Raw genomic sequence first — 14,591 nt, 5'->3', positions numbered from 1 at the left:
AGGGGCAGAGTGGCAGAAAGGAGCGCAGCCCCGGGGGGGCTGGTGGGGGGGAGCACGCCACTGCCCCTCTGCCTGCCGATACCCCGGGAGCCGCAGCCACCCTGCCAACACGGAGCTGTCTGCCGGGGCAGCCCTGAGTCAAGGGCAGGCCAGACGCAGCGGTGATGGGAGTCACTTTAATAGACACCTGCCACCTGACGGGGAGCGTTAATGCGTCCCCCCGCTCCCACCGGACACGGACGAGCATCCTCAGCCCGGCGGGGCGACCGCATCCCTGCCGCCACCGTGAGACGGGCTGTCACCTTGGCAAGGCGGGGACACAAAACGGCCGGGGAGTGGGGGAGAGCGCTAGGGCAAGGCCCGGCTTTTACAAACAGCTCTAATATCCCTGGAAGACGTCTCCGAGTCATGCACCGGGTTGGAAATGTCTCCCATTATAATTATGAGTCATTCGTGACTCAGTGACATTTCTGAAATTAAAAAGCAGTCGCTGGCCCAGCCCTTTGCTGCCCTGCTCGGCCTCCGTGCCGCTATTTCCCAGACAAACAACCCCCCAGACCCATCACCCCCCCACCCTAGCTGTGCAGCCGCTCGGGGATGGTCCCCTGGGATGGCAGGTTTTGCATTCACACCCTGAGGTTTTTTTTCCGTGTGGGAAAAGCTGGGATCTGAGCCCAACTTTATCGCCCGGGCTGCTCCCGGAGGCAGAGCCGGGTGTTGTGTCCGCCTGCACCGAGGCGGCAGGAGCGGCCCCAGGGATGTCACGAGCCAGGTGGGATTTCCTAGAGCAGCACTGCGTTCAAACACAAACCCCTTAAAATAAATAAAAGCAACCTGTTGGGTATTTCCAACAGCCCAGGACTTAGACAAAAACTCCGCCAGAGAGCGGTGCACGCAGCAGCACGGCACGTGCCGAGGCTTGGCGCAAAACCGGGGCCACGCTGTTGCTGCAAACGTCTGCGTGAAGAAGGGGGTTCAGGGACCCTCGGCCGCAGCGGGGCTGGGACGGTCGCAGCCCACTGGTGTGTGGTCCCCAGGGACAGGCCATTAGGCACATTTTCATTAAGGCAGCCCTACCCCGATCGCTCAGTTTTATTCCGGGAACGGCCAAATCCAGGGCAGGAAACACTCTGCGAACCGATAACCCCCAGTCGCACAATTATTTCTCCCCTCTCTCCACGGTCTCTTTACAGCCCGAGAGCTCCGTTATTAAAGCACTAGATAAGCACTAGATTTTAGAGTCTGGCAGGCAGCTGCCCTCGTGAAAGGCACGGGGGCAGGGATGCTCGGAGGCCGGGATGCTTGGGGGTCAGGATGCTCAGAGGCAGGGATGCCTGGGGGATCCGGGATGCTCAGGGGCCGGAATGCTCGGAGACAGGGATGCTCGAGAGCAGGGATGCTTGGGCGCGATGGGCCACGTTCACCAACATCCCAATTGCTCCACGCAGGGACAAAACTCAAGGGAGCCCGGCGAGGTCCGGCACCGCAGGGGGACCGGTCCCCGGGGCTGGGGGCTTTGGGATCTCACGGAAACCCAGCGCGGTGCGAGCGCCCTCTCTGCACATCACGTTTTGCCATCTGCAGCAGGTGAACCGCCAGCTCGGCGCGGCTCGGCACCACGCGGTGGCTGGGGAACGCACGCCGTCTGCGCCAGGACACATCAGAGCAGAAATAGACCCGGAGCCATCGTCCTCCCCGCCGCCCCCTTTTTACTATTATGTCTGAGAAGCGATGTAAAAATAGACCCGGAGCCATCGTCCTCCCCGCCGCCCCCTTTTTACTATTATGTCTGAGAAGGATGTCTCTCCTTTTTTTTTTTTTTTACGATGATTTAATCGCTTGGTGATGAGGGCTGCCTGGCTGGGATACAACTGAGCTCTGGGCATCGCCAAAAGAAACGGGGGATATAAAAAGAGGAGGAAGCATCAGTAGCAGCGACGCTGATTGACAGTGAATGAAATGAAGCGGCCAAATTTCATTGGTGTGGTTTGAAATCCCAGGACGATGCGGATAGCTGATGGCTCCTTTCCTAGGGTTTTGCCAGAGCTAGCATTTGCCTTTCATCCTTATTTAATTCACTGTTTGGAGACCGCCATGGGGTTTATTTCGTGTGTGTGTGGTGGTGGTATTTTAATTGCATGTTTCCCTCCTGGAGGAGATTTTTTTTACATACCAGCGTGTGTGCATGCTGAAATGCAGCTGGGTGTGCGAAGGAGAGGGGCACGACGGAGGCAGGAGCCATTCGCCCAGCACCTTGGCCGCAGCCCTGCCTCGTGGCCTCAGGCCCTTGCTGAGAACAGCCCTTAAGTGCTTGTGCAATTTATACCCTGGATGCAGATAATTAAAGGACTCAAGGCTGAGGTCTGATAAAGCATTTTCCTGGAAAGGTGGCATCTGTCGGGGCTCAAACCACAAGCGCAGCCGCCGCCGGCTGCCCGGGGGGACGTGGGTCATATCGCCTGGGCAGGGGTCCCGCAGGAATCCCCCGCACCCATCCATTCGCCTGCAGGTATCCTCCTCCCGATTACTGGATCTTTGCTGGGAAAACCAAGTACGTGAAGTCTGCGGTCATTGCAGATCAGCTCCAGGAACATCTCCTGGGAGCGTCTCCCCTTCGGCCCCGGCAGGTCCCTGCCACCAAAAAGCAGCGAGTGGCACCTGCGACGATGTTCCAGCAAGAGAAGACCAAAAGGCGGCAAAAGTACCATATTCCGAACCTTCCCTCCCTTTTCGATGGGGAAAGGTGCCAGGTTGGCAGGGCTCCAGCTCCCGGCCCTTGGGTCAGCTCCGGGCTCCCCCTCCACCGGCAGCTGAGCCCGGGCTGGCTCGTCTCACGGATGGCCCAGGAGAGGCTGAAATCAGAGCATCAGCCCAGCAAGCCCAGAGATGGCCGGGAGCAGCCAGCGACACCAGCCAAATTGATCTGCTCCCCAAATGCCAAGAGCCCTGCTTCTCCCTTGCGGCCAGATTTCCACCCAAATTCCCAGGCTTTTCACTCCAGCTGGAAGAAATCTGGCAAATCCATCGACTGCGTGCGACCTGCCCCCCATGAAGAGGGAGATCTCCCGGGAGCGGCAGTTCCGGGAGGGACAGGACGATGCCCAGCAGCTGCAGAACAAGCCGGGGGCAAAGCCCTGAGCGGCAACCGAATCCCGACCCACGGGGCCGGTGTGTGCCCCCTGCTCCCACCCTGGCTCATCGCCCTGAAAAAAGCAGCCGGGTCCACGCAGCGTAGCAAGAATTACAAGAGTTTTGGCAGAGAAAAGCTCTGCTTTTGCAAGCCTGGTGGGTGCAACGCCGTGCCCCCAGCCCCAGGTTCATTTTGCTCTGGCATCGCCCTCCCTCCCAGCTGCCGTTTGCCTGGGAAGGGGCCGAGCAGCATCGCGCGGGGCTGCAGCATCGTGGGGGGCTCGGCAGCGCTGCCGCTTCCCCTCCTCCTCCCACTCGCCAAATATTTGTTTAATGAGGGAATTCCTGTCGCACGTACGTGGGCTCCGGCGCTGCGGGGAGCGCGGCTGCCTGCAGCATCCTCAAACGTGGGGAAACCTCCGGAGATGGCTACGAGCCCCTCGGTGCACCGACGCCAAGGCCTGGCGCGAGGGTGATGGCCGCTTGCAGCGGTGCAAAGACCCTTTGGGTGGGGGTTGCAGCTTGCTGCTTCCCTGCTGCAGCACCGGGGCTGCGCAGGACCGAGAGCGCAAAGAGCTGCTGTCCCCGAGCGTCCCCCGTGTCCCCCCCTGCCATCACGACACACGACGCCCCGCCGGCCACCCCTGCTTTCAGCCCCGAACCGCAGCCCGCGACGCAGCCACTTTGATCCTCTGCTTAATTCCTCCTTCCCATTAATTTCTGATCAGGCTCTGAACCTTCTCGCGGAGATGCTGAGATCAAATGATTAGTTAAGAGACAGTCAGGCGAGGAGAACATGAAAGTGAGAAGTTTTGTTTAAGGATATTAACCCCGGCGAGGCAGCGCGGGAAGTGGCAGAGCCGCGAGCCGAGAGCTCCCTCTGCTCCCAGAAAACCCTCCACGACCACAAATGCACCCGCCGCACTGGGACCTGCCTGCCCTTCCTCTTCCTCGAGGCCCTGCAAACTCATCGCACCCCAGAGGGAGAAGGGGACCTTGGGCACGAGCTGCTGCACGGGGAAACGCTTGCTCCGAGGGATGAGCTGCTGCTAATAAAGTGTCAACCGAGGGTGAAATGGTCACAAAAAGCCCCTGAGCTGGCTGGTACCTCCCGGTACCCCGACCGTGCATCAGCCCCTGCCACAGGGGAGACCCCCTGGATGCAAAATATGCTATATATAATGTCATATCTGATTCACAGTTTGATTAGAGGCAGCCCAAGGGAAACAGCAGCACTTCTCCCATCACACGAGCTCCCCCAGGACGGGGGAAAACAAGAGAGTTTGTATTGCCAGCACCGAAACCGTCACTTGGGAAGGGAAATAACTGTCAGGCCAGAAAGAGGGACTTGGGGGAAGGAGGAGAGCTCTAGGACCCAAAATAAAGGGAAAAAGCAAGGAGCAGAAAATGATTATTTCAATTACAATGAAAATGTATTTTATTAGAAAACGTGGATTCGTCTTTGATACTTGATACCAAGAAAAGCAATATCCAGGAATATAATACCCCATCTCCGTGCAGGGAGAATGAGTTATTAGATCAGAAGATGAATGGCTTGCAGTGCAGCTAACTGCTCCGGTTAAGAGAAAAATAGTTATAAACTTACTCTTTGCCCCAAAACGCATTCCTCCCCCTCATCCCCGGGACTCGTCTCTCCCCTCCAGTAGAGCTCACTCGTGTGCTTCGTTTCTATGGCTTATAAAAATTCAGGAGGGGAAATTTTAATAGAAGTAAAAAAGGTGAATTTAGAGGGGTTTTTTTTTTTCCCCTCCTCTCCTTCCCCCACCTTTACAAAAAATAAAAAAAATACACATAAGGAATAAAACCGACCCACATAGTTCAATTGTGGGGAAGTAGCGAGGATGTAAATGAAGGCGCATTCTTATGTATAGCAGTGCACCCAGCAGCCCCGTGGCAGGGCGACTCGCTCGGCGCCTCTGTTCTGCATGAATAAATATGTATAAAAACGTAACGCTGCAAAGAACTCAAATCCGATAACCGAGATAGTGTTTCTCAGAGGCTGGGAGCAACACAAGCCACCAGCTTTTCTTATTCTTCGGTATTTATGTAAAGAACCATTGAAATGATAATGCACGGCCCCCTCCCCGTACAGGAGAATGCGGAGCCTTTTTGTAGCGATGGATGCAACCGCCCAGATATTAAGGCCGTCGGTGCAAACCCACTGGTGACAGTGGCAAACACGGGCTTTGCTCGCCTCCCGGAGAGGGCGGCGTGCCGGTCCCGTGAGCTCCGGGCGTGCTCAGGATCAGGCCACCCGCTCCATCAAGGGGATCTGGAGACATCGCAAATATTTTCCTTGAGTCCGGCACCGAATCTCATCTGCCAGAAAAGCCCCTTTGCTTCCAAGACCCCAAGAAACAGAGATGCTGGAAGTCGCCTGATGACTTTGTTGGTTTAAAACAGGCCGTGCACGCTCGGACACAGGCACACGTGCCCACCCGCGGTGCCTGCCCGGGGCAGGACCTCCCGAGCACACCTCAAACCCCTCGGGAGAGGCAGCAGCGGGCACCGAGCCGCCTCCTCTCCCCGCAGCACATCGAAGCGACTTTTTCACAACACTTTTGCTGCTCCTTTGCCCCCCAGATAGCCAAGATACCCCCCGAGCAGGATCTCCCGAGGCCCCCGGCATCGCATGGCAGCCCCCCGGCGCAGCGCGGCTGCCTGGTTCCCCGTTACACAACCCTGCTCGGGAGATCCTACGTGGGCAGACGTGGGCTTTCCTCTGAATTGACAACAGCTCTCGCTGCAGCTCAGCAGAACATGAGCAGCTTACATAAACAGCGCTCAGAGTTACCCTGCGTGTGGGCTGCACGCAGCCGCTCGGGGTGGGGGGAGGCAGGGAGCCGCCTTCCCCCCCCCAGTTTATTTTTTTTCCCTATAAAACAACCCAAACCCAAGCGAGCTTCTCCTTGTGGGGGAAAAAACAGCGCGCGAGAAATGACTCACAAGTGTTTTGTAACTTGTCACTTTCGAAGCTGCAATTTGGAGGCAGGAAGGAGGGATCCAAAATAGTCGCCCCAACCCCAGCTTGTATAACCGAGATCCCCCGTCCCCTCCCCTCCGCCGGGAAAAGGGGGAAATTTCTGCCGTCGACTGGCAGCTGGAAGGAGGCAGGCGAGCTCAGGGTTGTTACAGCGCAGGAAGGAGCCCCCAAATTGGGAAGAATTACTCATCCATGGAAAAGGCTCCTGTGCTGGCGGGGAGGCACCGGGGAAGATGTTGCAGGGGAGGAAGGCTCCCGGGGATGGCTTCTCCGGATGCTCCGGCTCGGAGCCTGGCGGCGAGGCTGCGCTCCCCGGGATGCCACCCCGAGCGGGAGGTGATGCTTGGGAAACACAGCTGGAGCAGGAAAGCAGGACAGAGTGGGTTTATCTGCGGAAAAAGGGACCTTGCGAGGGCTGCTCCTTGATCTGCTGAAGGGCATCGATACCCACCGGTGCCAAAACTGAACCCAGAGCTGGCTTGAGCCTTCCCAGACGCTGGAGAGGGCACGGAAGATGCTCGGATAGTCCCATGGGAGGGCTCCAGCAGGGTCAGGCTGTGGTTTATGGGTAAACACCTCTCCCGTACAGCACTTTCCTCCTGGCTTTTCCCTCTCCTCCCGGATCAAAGCCACCAGCACCCGGCACTGCACAGCTTTTTTCATCCGCATGCTCAGCAACTCGCCGCATCCCAGTGAGACCCACGAGAGCCCGGCTGCACCCGGGCCCCTCTGCAAAGAGCAGGGAGGGCAATACCTGCCCGCAACGGGCAGCGTGATGGAGCAGAGACCCCTCCAATACACCTGACCCACTGCCGGGTCTGGTCCCGGAGCCTTTCCCAGCCCCAACAAGGTCCGAGGCCGGAGCTGCGGAGCAGAGGCATGCCCGGCTTTGCACAGCGTCCCTGTCCAGCCGGGTTCGCTCCTTGTTACAGCTGACGAGGTGCAGCAGCAGCAGCACCAGGGAGGCAGGAGGGATGTTTTCCCCTTTGGGTACCAACCCACCACAGAGTCAGTGCCAGCAGCACGCAGAGGAGCTGGGGAGGATGCAGGGGAGATGAGGAGGGTGGGGGGGAGCCGTGCCCAGCTCACCCCCCTGATTAAACGTGATTGCAGACCCCACAAATTCAATTTTCAAGGAGCAAGTGCCAGGAGCATCCGGAGGAGCCTGCCTCCTGCTATAAACCCTCCTGCCCACCCAAAACGCAGTTAATTTCTTTTGAAAAAGTCAAGGCAGGTCCTGGGGACGGCAGGAGATGCAATAAGTGTGACACCTCGCCTCAGGGCTCATTGATCTGCCATCGACCGCGGCGTTGAATCTGACTTTGAAACCCCAGACGGGCTTTGGCATCTGGCCCCGTGTTTTGTGGGGGCAGCGCTTCCTAAGGGTCTCCTCAAACACAAAATGGGTAGGGAGTTTAAATGAGGGGAAGGCCGAGCTTTGCAGCCTTTTCTCTAGTGTCACCCCAGCTAAGGCTCTTAAACCCCGAGTGCCCAACACCCACGCCGGCACACATCACAGGACAGCGCAGGCTGCGGCCGGCACCCAGGGCATCCCGGGAAAATCCCAAACACGGGGTGGGGGAAAAAAAAATTAGGTTATTTTCAATAGATTCATCTGCTTCTACAATGCAGTTTGGCTTTGCAATTAAAAAAAATAATTAAAAAAAAAAATCTCTATTTCTTTACCACAGACCCACCCGACGGGTGCATCACCACAGCTTTTGGATTAACAGGTTAAAAACAAAGTGGTTACAAAGGTGCCCTGCGATGGCAGGGACTTGCCCATGCAATAAACCGGCATCACCGAGACAAAAAGCTGAATTCCTGACTCCTTGGCCGTTGCACGATCACACGCTCTCCGGGACGTGCCCGCTGGGATCCCGTACAGCCCACGGCACATCCTGGCTCCGCACACACACGAGCACCGGCTCCAATTTTTACACAAAACTGTGTGATTCAACACAAAGTATACATCTGCAGAAGCAACACAATTATCTCTCGGAGTTAAGCATTGATGGATAGAAGTTTTAATTACCAAACCTTTTCATCCTCCCCCACACACAAAAAGTATATTTTCTGGCATGTTTATTTAATAATAAAATATGATAAAATTATATGTTAGTGGAATAAGTGCATGGTGTGTGTAAAGTACAAGATGAGCTGAAGTCTGTTTTGTCACCAGAGCTGAAAATATTAGCGCCTTTGATCTCTTTGGCTCCAAAGCAGCTCTAGAAGGAGAGAGCAGCACACGCAGCAGCACATCGCATGGCCCATCCAGCCCATGAGGGTTTTGGGGAGGGTGGACCCCAGCTCCTGCCTCTGCACGTGCCGGCGCGCTCCCCGCTCACGCAGGGCACTGGAGATTGACAGCCTCCGCTCCTGCACATGTCCCTATCTCTTGATTTACCCAAAGAGAAGAGCAAGCACAAGCCAGCTGCCCTAATTGCCATGGACAGGGCTAAAGGGTGCCCCTGTCACCCATCAGTATCATTTAGGGCTTGGGAAGTGCCCAACTCCCATGGGGAACGCCCATTAGACCTCCGTGTTCATATCAGTCTTAATTTCATTTGGTCCTTAACACCATTGTCTGGTTCACGTATCCGTGCTGTACAGTAACGCTAGCTGATGCGTCCGATCCCCTGGCACCAGGGCATGGATGCTGCCACGGCACAGGAGCAGCCCTCTGCTCCAAAACCTGGGCGTACACGGGGTAACAGCAGCAGCTACAGCCTGTTTGAGACCAGGGAGATACAGGTTACTCCCTTCCCGACATATAGAGATGAGGAGGTTGAGGTTCCCCACCCCCCCCCTTTGCGTCGCAGCCTACAAGTAAATCTCCAGCAAGAAATTCCCCCCCCCTCTCCCCCTGCCTCGGAAATTCACAGCCAACCTGCTAATGAGTCTTTGTGAACCTTGTGCCTTCTTACCTCTAATTTTACAGCCTGGTAGGATTTGAGCTCTGTGGACAGCCTCACATTTGGTTTCAAATTATAGGCTGAGTGGCTGGGGTCTCCGCTATTCTCTCCTATTATTGTGCTGTCAATCTTGTATTAGCACATTATAATATGGTACACTGAATGCATCTGTTCTGTATATCACAAGTCCTAATTGTCATTTGTTGAATCACTTTGTCTTATATGATTGTTAAGCAATTATTTCATCCAAAGCAGCTTAAACTTTGATTACTGTATAGTGTTTACAGGGATCAAAGTAAAATCATCAGCTGCTTCAAACAGTTTGCTGTTGAAACAGGCACAAGCGTCTGTCCCGCAACGAGTGGATGTTGAATCACTTTGTCTTATATGATTGTTAAGCAATTATTTCATCCAAAGCAGCTTAAACTTTGATTACTGTATAGTGTTTACAGGGATCAAAGTAAAATCATCAGCTGCTTCAAACAGTTTGCTGTTGAAACAGGCACAAGCGTCTGTCCCGCACACGCGTGGATGCCAATACGTAAGCGATGAGGAGAGCAGACTTGATGACCTGTAGGTTCTTGCCATCTCCAAAGCCCATCCTTCTGCCTGAAGGGGAACGTTATTTGTCCAGGATGGTTAAGCATCCAGCAAACGTGTAGGTAATGAAACAGACGTGAAGTGACATTTCTGCCAAGACTGCTCACGGAAAGAGGCTCTCATCGCACGTGGCACCAGCTGTCCCATCGGTCCCCTCCGGTGGGGCAAGGGCCCATCGTGGAATAACACCCCGCACTTCTCCAGTGCTTTCCATCAAGAATGCTCTCCCAAGGAAGCGCTCCTGCTCCCCAAGAGGCACGGAAAGTAAAGCAGCGCTGTGCTCAGAGGTGCACGAGGGGCATCGCATCCCGAACCAGCTCTACCACGCAAACCTCCACCGAAGCAGAGGAGTTTGCAGCGTGCCAGACCCTGGTCCTGCCTGGGAGTGGGTCAGCAGAGGACAGGGCTGATGCAGCGCAGAAGAGCCTGCAGCGCACACAGATTTTTTTGCTTTAACACCCCACACTTAAGCCCTCAAAGAGGCACTCTGGTAGCTCGCAGGCCTCGCACCAACCCCTCCGCTCAGAAGCCGCTGCAAAGCCGGGATGGTCCCAGGCGCCGGGGAGCCGCTGGGCTGGCAGCCCTCTGAAGTCGGGGATGCTGGTATGCCACAGCGCAGTCCCAGGGCATGGGAACCCAAACCAGCATCAGCTCCAGCAGGGCAAAAGGGAGGGGTTCATCACCAGGGGCTTGGGCTAATCCCCATAATATCTGGCTGACAGCATCGGGAAGGAATGTTGGGCCATTGTTCTTTTTAAGTAGCCCAGACAGGATTAAGAGAAAAGACACAGTGGTGGCTCCTTAACCCCAGACGGTTCCAGGAGTCAACGAGGATACACAAACTGTCAGGAATCTTCTGCTTAAAGCCATCTTCTTTAATGAGACTTGAATTTAACCTGAGTGCCACTCAAAAGCCCCCTCTTCCAGCCAGCTGCAAATCACCGCCTGACACAACTAGAGCACATCCCAATTAGGAGATTAAGCAGACCTTCTCCTCCTTTTGTTAAAAGCTAATGAATTCCCTCATACAAGTAATTTTCCAAATAATGGGCCCCAGACCCTACAGCACAGAAACCTTTATAAATCAGGACTGTCCCCAACCCGGCCACCAAGCGTTCACAAAAGGAGGAGAGTCAGAGCCAAGGCTAGGACTTAACCAGCAAGCGGACTTCGCTATGGACTCCAGGCACGACCCAAGCTCCTGGAAGAGGCTCATTCTCCTGCCCTTCACCCTGGGCATGACTGATCCCCAGTGCCGTGGCAGGGCATCACCACGGCTCTCCAGCCCCAGAGCAGCACCCCGGGGTGCTGGTTACAGGTTTAGGCACAAAGAGCACATGGAGCTGCTGCTGCATTAAGCCCAATGCAACCCATGAGGACATCATCCCATAGTTCGCATGGCTGGGGGGCTTTTCCAGCTGCCTTTTCAGCTCCAGCTCAGTCTGCCATGGAAATGGTTTATAAATAAGATACTATGAAAATGTATGATTCTTGAAAGAGCCGAGAAAAGGTTGCAATCTGTACAGCTGCAGAAAGAAGTTCTAGCTCATGGATGTGCAAGTTGTCTTCTCAGACTGGTTTGGACAGGAGAGGGTTCTTGCAAAAACAATTTAAGTTTCAGAAAGTTCAGCTTGGGGTAGGAACCCTGAGAAAACCACTTTATTTCTGAGATCTCTCTGGCTGCGGGGCCAGAGAGCAAGTCCTATCCCTTCTTCCCCACACCCTAAAGGAGCAACAGCATAGCCCAAAGAAACCTTTAAGGAAGTCGTCAAACCCTGTGATGAAAACAAATCTGGAAGAGCAGGTAAAAGGTAGTGCCGTAAACTGCAGCTCGAGAGCATCGCGGCGGGTAAATTGCTTTTTAACAAGCAGACAAGTTCTATCAATAGCATCTACCGTATGTTTTTATAAAGTGCAGAAATATGTTTTTAAAAGGCCAGTAAATAAAGTTCCTATCGATTTGATCTCAAGCGTAATCTGTTTTTCTGTCTGCCACCAACAGTGGTAATAAAACAGAATCATGTAACACGGCGTTTCAGCTAATGTGACTATACATCACGGCAGGGGCTGCGTGCTCGCTGGCGATCTATCATTTTCTATTGGGATTGCTTAGCTGCAGAATTTATAAGCTTGCCCCAAATTGATGCAATGTCCAATTTTCTTTTCCAATTTATTTTTGGTTGAGCAAAGCAATATTGAGGCAGGACAAGGAGGGCGCATTTCCCATCTATCCAGATGTTCTCCACTCCGCTCCTGCTTCCTCCTTGGCCTGGGAAAGGGCCTGGCAGCAGCTCCTCTGCCAGGGTTTTTAGGAGGATGGCAGCAGACGCTTTAACGGCTGCGTTTGGCGTTTGCTCCACGTCTTTGCAGCAGTACCCAAAGGCTCCACGGGATGCCTGTAGAGCAAGTTATCTGATGCTCAGAGGGGTCTCCCGGCAAGGACCGAGCATCCACAGCATCTCAGAGCTGCATCTCGCGCTCACCCAGACCTCTGCAACACCAGGACGGACCAACTGGCTGCTCTGCTCCAGCACAGGGCTGTGGGACAGACGCTTCCCACGTGCCCAAGCCATGCATAGGGCAGGTTTGTATATCTGTGCCCAGCAGTTAAAAGGGTTTCCAGGGTACCCAAACCATCAGTCACCGGCCTCCTGTGTCCGGCGATGCATCTCATCCCTTTGCCCGAGCACGCTGCTTGCAGAGAGAGCAGCCAGATGTAACGGCTGCCTTAGTTGCACCAAAGAAGTCAAAGACGGGTCTTCTGGGAAGTAAAAGCAATGTTTGGTAGAGCTGGCTGCCAGGCTGCAGTGCCCCAGTGTCTAAACTGGATATGCACCAGTACAGAAAAACCCTATAAACGCACATAAGGTGACATATTAAAATCCCCCAGGCCGAGCGGTGGTAGATGCCGATCAAAGCACAGCTTTGCAAGATGCCACCCCACTTTAAGGACCTTCACCCACAAACACATTGACTTCGCCTTCACCAAGGAGCATCAAGGCACATCAGGGCTGCGAGCAGAGACCTTCGGCAGAGCAAAATGCGGCCCCCACCAGACCTGTTACCCATTATCTGGAACGAGGATGGGAAATGTCCCACCCCCCCCTCGGAAAACTGATAAATATTTCCGGAGATAAAAAACAAACACTCTGCATTTGGCTTTTTCGGTGGTTGTTTTTCTTGAAGAGACAAAGTGTTCCACAGAAAGCAGACACTTCCCACACAAGTTTTCATACTCAAACCCCGAGTTTTTCTGCCACCGATTTTGACGGAAAAATCGTAGCCAGGCCTTTACCCAGCCCGTTTCTCACCACTCCATCCACAAGATCACCGAGCCTCAACAGGGCCGTAGCACCCTGCCATGCTGAGAAACATCACATATAGATGGAGATAACTTTAGCAAAGTGAGGTTTCCCATTCTCACTTGGGGATTAAAAAAAAAAAATCAAGTTTCCTGACCTTAGAAATCCCATTGTAAACCATAAAAAGCAACCCCATCACCTGTGCACGCCTCAGCCCTGGTACAGGATGAGGCAACTCTTGTTCCCACTCACTTTAGGGTGATTTTTTTGGGGAAAAAGATTATCCCAAAGTTTCCTTACAGGTTCAGGGGTAAGAAAAATACATATTCCTATAGCGAAAGCCTGAAGCAATTCAGAGCCAGTTCTCTGCAACCGATTTAAGGCCATCCAGCCCCTTGCCCAAAATTAAACCCCTAGTTTGCATGCTGCAAAAGCTGGAAGGCTCCTGGCTGTGCGGCGCTGGGGATGTGTTTCTGGCTAAGGCCGGAGGAGAGAACAAATGCAAACCAAGGGAAGCAGCGGGGCCCGTGTCCTCAGATGCCGCCTCAGCGCAAGATGTGCTGAGTTGTCTTGGAAGGAAATGGTGCCAAATCCGCCAGCAGAGACGAGCCATCAGCCAGCCGGAGCCGCTGGCCCTGTGCAATGGGCTCCCCGGGGGACCTGCCCTCCACCCAGTGCCACAGCCGGCATCCCACCCCAAAATAAACATGCACAAGTGACACACACAGCCAGCTCCCAAGTCCAGCCTGGGCAGGTTCACTCACCTGCTCTTGTTTTCAGGTTCACAAATGCAAAGCCTACATCCCCCCCGGCACAGCCGGGCAAAGGCCTGGCTCTGCTTACCCCCCAGATCCTCCCCACAGCCGGCAGCATCGTTTACTGGACGGAGCAGCATCCACCTGCATCACCACAGCCAAGTCCCATCCCTTCCCTTCTCCCTGCTCATCACCACAGCCAAGTCCCATCCCTTCCCCCTGCCGTAGTTTGCTTTCCAGGACAAAAATAAAAAAGAAAAGCAACTGCCTACATCCCTGGGAAACTTCAAACTACTGGAAAGCAATGCACAAGTGATGGGTGGTTTTACATACAGCACCCTCTGCCAGGGAGGATTTTTTTTTTTTTGGAAGAATCAGACACCGTTAAGGGAAAGTTATACTTCAAACCATGTGATCCACAGGGGGAAGAGACTTTCCAGACAGCGATGAAGCAGCCAGAAAAACTGATTCTTAACACTTCAAGGTAAAGCCAAGATGCACAAGAGCTGAGTTTCTCCCTCATTAGCTACGGCTGAAGCGTCTGCAGCTGCCGGGGTGGGAGCTGATGATGGGGAAACCGCACATGGCAGTTATCAGGGTGCCGGCAAGGATTGCCCTGGGGATCTGGGGACAAGGTCTCCTCTGCAAGCTGATGCCAGCGCACCCTCCGACCGGCTGTGGTCCCCAAGCTGGGCAGGTGGCAGCGGGACACCGGGGGGTGCAGGATGCCACGCCAACACCCAGCAGAGACCAGTGCAACAGCGGCACTTGTCCTCCCTTCTCCTCCCCTGCCCAGGACACCCCTCAGCACAGGGGTCGCCGGGCCGCGGTGCAGGACCCATCGGCTCCCAGTGCCTCCAGTGCCCCGGTGGCTCCCAGAGCCCGG

General features: G+C 54.6%; 1 protein-coding gene across 1 annotated transcript in view; it reads right to left on the bottom strand.

Annotated features, from left to right (window-relative positions):
* The window catches only part of PEBP4 (phosphatidylethanolamine binding protein 4), a gene marked incomplete at its 3' end in the record, with an annotated part of 87,359 nt that overhangs the window by 69,018 nt on the left and 3,750 nt on the right, over positions 1-14,591 (bottom strand). The window lies entirely within an intron of this gene.

This window comes from Aptenodytes forsteri, unplaced genomic scaffold (assembly GCF_000699145.1).
Source record: "Aptenodytes forsteri isolate BGI_AS27 unplaced genomic scaffold, ASM69914v1 Scaffold158, whole genome shotgun sequence".
Lineage (NCBI taxonomy): Eukaryota > Metazoa > Chordata > Aves > Sphenisciformes > Spheniscidae > Aptenodytes > Aptenodytes forsteri.
Note: the sequence above shows the minus strand (reverse complement) of the source record. Positions and strands in the feature narration are given on the sequence as shown.